Raw genomic sequence first — 5,730 nt, forward strand, 5'->3', positions numbered from 1 at the left:
GGCTGGCTCCCTCCGCCCGCCCGCGGCTCTGATGTCAGTGGAGGAGGAGCCTGCGGCGCAGGGACCGGGGGCTGGGAGGCGAGGTGCCTCGGGGCTGGGGAAGGGGCACGGGGGCGGGGGCGATGGTTCTGGTTGGAGCCCCTGCCGGACGCTTCCCGCCCTGCGTCTGTAGCAGGACCCCATTTCACAGAGCTGACGACTGAGGTCAGAGAGATGAAGGTTTCAAAATCAGCAGTTGGTCAGAGGCAAATCAGAATTCGAACCCACGTCTGTCCGATGCTAGAGGCTGGCCAGTTTGACCTTGTCGCTTCGTGGATTTTCTTTCAGTCCAGTTCTGGGACCTCCCTTAGGGCTCCTGGACTCTTTCTCCCCTCCTTCGCCCCCCAACCTCCAGTGCCCTGAAAGGAATGTCCCCCCCCCCCGACGGGCTCAAGAGGCTCGGGGGAGGGTAGGGATGAGGGAGTAGAGAAAGGGCAGGGCAAGAGCAGGCAATGAAGAGAGTCGGGGCAGTCGTAGGGAGGGGGCCCCATCTGACTGGCGGCAAAAATGAGGCCCGAGGTTCCGAGGTTCCGGAGCCAGACAGAGCTGAGGCTCCAGTCCCGACACTTGCCTCTCAGAGTGGACGTGGTGCCAGAGGAATTGGGGCAGGGAGGGAAGAGGGAGACGAGAGTTAAATAAGGATTCCGAAGGAGGCAGGCCAAAGAGTACCGAAGCGCCACGTGACTGGGCAGGAGCCAGGGGCCGATGGCTGAGGACCAGGTGGGGAGGGGGGGCCACGAAGCCCGCCCTGGGACGGCGCCAAGGGACCCGACTGAGTTCGGCTTGCGCAAGCCCTTCCTTGGGAAAAAATTCAAAATTCAGGGCAGGGTGGGAAGCGGGGAGCAACTCGCGGGAACGGGGGTGGGGTGGGACTGGGGCCAGGCAGAGGCGGCTTGGAGCCCCCACTCCACCTCCATCGACATCCCGGTTCCATTCCCCACCCCTGAACTCCTGCATTTTGCAGCTCTCCCCAACTTCTTTAGCTGGCTTTTCCCTCCTTTGTTGAATGGTCAATTTATTATGCCCATTTTACAGATGAGAGAAGAAGATGGTTGAGGTTCTTAGAAGGGCTATGGAGTCTCACTGATCCCAGTCACACTTTACGTCTCTGAGCCTCAGTTTCTTCTTCTGGAATATGGGGATATTGATGAGTGACTCAGGATTCTCCAGAGAATTCTGTGTCATACTGGATGTGAAGTGCCTAGAACTCTGTAGTTCAAAACATAAGAGCTAGACTCAGTGTAAACCAAGGCTCAGAGAAAGGACCTGATTTGGCCAGGGACAGGGAACTGAGGGGTAATTCTCCTTTCCCAAATCTCAGTATCTCAGACTCCTGAGCCCATGGAAAATCACACTTCCAGTCCAGGGCTGAGCCCCACTCTCCCCTACACCCATCCAGCACACCCACTGAGCTGGGGTTTAACCACAAATTCCTGTTTACCTCAATGACAACACTCCCCAAGTGATAAGGTAGCCTCTGTCCTTCTGAGGACTTGAACGACTTTTATGCTCCATTTTACATTTTGCCTGCTTATGAGCATTTCTTTTTTTTTTTTTTTCCTTTTTGTCTTTTTTACTGACTGGTAATGGAATCGCAACCCTCAGTGTCACGCCGGTACCGGGGACCGGCAACGGGATCTCAACCCTCGGTGTTGCGCCCACACCTCGCTCAGCCAGTGAGCAGGAACCGGTCTCCACATGGGATCCGAACCCTTGGCGAGAGCGCCGCCGCGCTCACAAGCGGCGCACTCTCCAGTGCGCCACTGGGCCGGCCCTTATGAGCATTTCTGAGGGCACTTGTGCTTTCTTCCTCTTCTTCTTTTTTTTTTTTTTTTGAAACAAACACATTTTCTGTCCTTTCTCTTTTTAAAATATTTCTACTAAACAAGTAATACATGGCCATTGCAGGAAAGTTACATAAAATATTAAAAACATGCAAAGACTATTTTTGCAACTGGTCAGATTCTTTCACTTTCCACAGGACAGAATCCCAACCTAAACCAGCTTCATCAAAGAGGAACCTATGGTTCACAATAGCTGGCACACATCTTAAAGATGGAACTGGTGACACATTACTCATAGGATTTTCTTTCCTTCTCTCTCCTCTCTTGTCCCTCCTTGTCTCTGTTTCCCTTTGCATGCTGGACTAAACCCAGCATAAGGAGAACTATACCCAGTTTCATATATCGGTCCCTGGGAAGGACTCTGATTGTCTCCGCTTGAGTGATTCAGTGACATAACTTGGCTTCTTGTCCCCCAAAACTGTTTCCAGGGGAATGAGGTACTATATTGGGCAAGTGTGCTGTGATGGACAGCCACACCAGGATCACGAGGAATGGAAGAGGTATTTTACCCAAAGGAAACAGGGGTGCTAGGCAGGCAAGAATGACAAATTCACCTCAGCCCTGCTCGGGCCGGCCCGTGGCTCACTTGGGAGAGTGCGGTGCTGATAACACCAAGGCCCCGGGTTCGGATCCCACATAGGGATGGCTGGTTAGCTCACTGGCTGAGTGTGGTGCTGACAACACCAAGTCAAGGGTTAAGATCCCCTTACCAGTCATCTTTTAAAAAAAAAAAAAAGCTAAGTGTGGTGCAGACACCTCAGCCCTGCTCCCACCAACCAGAGATAACCAGTCTTAACATTTTTAGTACATATTTTTCCAGAATTTTTTTGGATTCATATATATATACATACTTCCTCCTGCAGCCCCAGTTCCCAGTGAGTATATCTGAAGGTATTAATCAAAAATTGAGTCAAGGGGCCGGGCCCGTGGCTCACTCGGGAGAGTGTGGTGCTGATAACACCAAGACCATAGGTTCAGATCCCATATAGGGATGGCCGGTTAGCTCACCAGATGAGCGTGGTGTTGACAACACCAAGTCAAGGGTTAAGATCCGCTTACCGGTCATCTTTAAAAAAAAAAAAAAAATTGAGTCAAGGAAAATTGAGTAGATGCAGAAAAAAGGGATAATCCTTTCTTTCTTGTTTTCAAAAAGGTAACAAAACAGCTGAGACATCTTCATCACTTCTTGAACCTGAAAGAAAACAAACTGTTGATGAAGTGAATGGTTTTTCTAAGATTAGAGAAAATGGAAGAAATCAGAAGAAAAAGAAGGACAGGTTTAAAACATAAAATAACTTTTTAAAACTTATGTTGCTGGAAAAAAAAGCAAAAAACCTTCCCTACTCCAAAATTGTAGCCAACAGTGAATGGCAAACTTCAGACTTGGGAAATATTTTATAGAAAATGATTTAATATTTTTATTTTATAAACAACACATAAAATTGATAACAAAGAACCCAATAAACGGTCAAAAAACACAGACAAAACACAATAAACATGGAACATTTTATTGGTACACAACATCTCACTAGTAATAGAAGTACTAATTAGGAAGAGGTGGGGGCTGGCCCGTGGCTCACTGGCTGAGCGTGGTGCTGATAACACCAAGTCAAGGGTTAAGATCCCCTTACCGGTCATCTTTTAAATAAATAAATAAATAAATAAATAAAAGAAGAGGTGATTTGTAGCCTTTCAAATTTGAAGTTTAAAATACTGGTAACACTGAAGGCTGGTGTTGATGTGAAGAATGAGTACTCTTACATTCTAGTGGGAAACTGACCTGCTAAAAATCTTTTAGAAGGCAATTTGGCACTATGCATAAATGGCTTAAATAATGTCCATTTCTTTTGACCCAGGAATTCCTCTTCTGGGAATCAATTTCAGGGAAATAATCCTAAATTACTACAAAACGATATGCTCCAAGATATTTGAAAAAGTATTTTTATAATAGCAAGATTTAGAAGAAATCACCAAGAAGGGAATGACGAAAAAAGCATAAGGTACACCTACCAGCTGGAATATTTCACAGCTTGTAAATTAATGGTAATGTAATCTATTTAATAAAAGAAATAAATGCTTATAAGTTTAAGCAGGTATGCAGCATGATAACTTTGATGTAAAATGCAAACCACAAATTTATTCATAGCAAAGAGTGGAGAGGATCACCACAGTGTTAACAATGGTTAAAAAATTATATGACTTTTTTTTCACTTCTTTCTACATGTCTGTATTCTCCAAACTTTCTTTGTTGAGTAATATTAACTTTATAATCAAAAAGTCATTTAAAAGAAATTATGCCAAGTTATAACACCAAGGTCAAGGGTTCAGATCCCCATAATGGCAAGCAGCCACAAAAAAAAAAAAAAAATATATATATATATATATATATATGTGAAAAGATGATGGTGTGTACCAATTTGGTGTTCAATTATTTAAATTTTTTATTTTAAAAACAGTAGGAAGTAAAATGAATTTAAGTGTCATGTCCATCATATCTTTCTTCTCCTACTATTGAAACAGTGATGGCCCATTAAAAGAAGCTTTGGGGCCGGCCCGGTGGCGCACTGCTACAGTGCGCCGCGGAGCTCCCGCCGAGGGTTCGGATCCCACATACAGACCGGTTCCCGCTCACTGGCTGAGCGAGGGGCAGGCGCAGCACCGAGGGTTGCAATCCCGTTGCCGGTCCTGGTCCGGTACGGGCGCGACACTGAGGGTTGCAGTCCGTTGCCGAACACGAAAAAAGACAAAAAGGAAAAAAAAAAAAAAAAAGAAGCTTTGAAATCAGAAAGACTTGGGTTCAAACCCCACCTCTACCAGTCCTGGGACCTTGGATAAATCATTTCAATGCTTTAAGCCTGAGTTTCCTCGTCTATAACATGGCATGATCATACTGATAATCATGTCTACTTTGTAGGGTGATTTTGAGTACGATACAACTTAAAAAATTTCTTTCACCCAGTAGGCTAGTTCCCTTCTTGCCAGTTGGATCCCCAGCACATATGTGTTCATAGCAGGTGCTAAGTAAAGAATGAGATAGAAGGGAGGGGTTTTACTTTTCTTCTCCTTTTCTAGACATCAGCTGCCCCAGGACAGCTGCTTTTCAAATTATTTCTTCTTTCATTTTTCAACTTCCACATGTTCTAGTCAAGCTCCAGATTTGGGGTTCCCTGATGCCCTCGTGGTGTCTACCCCTACTTTCTCACTGTATCAGGAGCAGCCCATCTTAGGAGGCTCACAGGTCCCTCCAGTATTTACCAGGTCTCATTGATTTCTCTTGGCTAACACAGGCATATCCTTTTTTTTTTTTTTTTTAAAAAAAAGATGACCGGTAAGGGGATCTTAACCCTTGACTTGGTGTTATCAGCACTAGTAGTGCTCACCCAGTGAGCGAACCGGCCATCCCTATATAGGATCCGAACCCATGGCCTTGGTGTTATCAGCACCGCACTCTCCCGAGTGAGCCACGGGCCAGCCCTTAACACAGGCATATCCTGGGACAATGATTCGTCCGTGTTTCCTCTGATCCTCAACCCACAATGTCTATAACTTTGTATGATGTGAAGGTGCTGGCAGGCCCAGAGAGGAACATGTAGAATAGGGCCTCTGGGGTCAAAGACCTGGCTTACGGAACTGGCTCACCACCAGGTATCTGATCTAGTCCTTCCTCTTTCTGAATCCCAGTTTCCTCATCTGCAAAATAAGAGTAACCTGCTCTAACATAGGGTTGTTGGAGGAACAAATGGGATAATTCACATAGAGTGCTTGGTACCACCCTAGCTGGGCCCCTTGCAGAAGCATCCTCCCAGAGGTGCATTTTAACAATATGCACTGAGCTTTCATCAAAGGT

Source organism: Galeopterus variegatus, unplaced genomic scaffold (assembly GCF_000696425.1).
Source record: "Galeopterus variegatus unplaced genomic scaffold, G_variegatus-3.0.2 Scaffold1520, whole genome shotgun sequence".
Taxonomy (NCBI): Eukaryota; Metazoa; Chordata; class Mammalia; order Dermoptera; family Cynocephalidae; genus Galeopterus; species Galeopterus variegatus.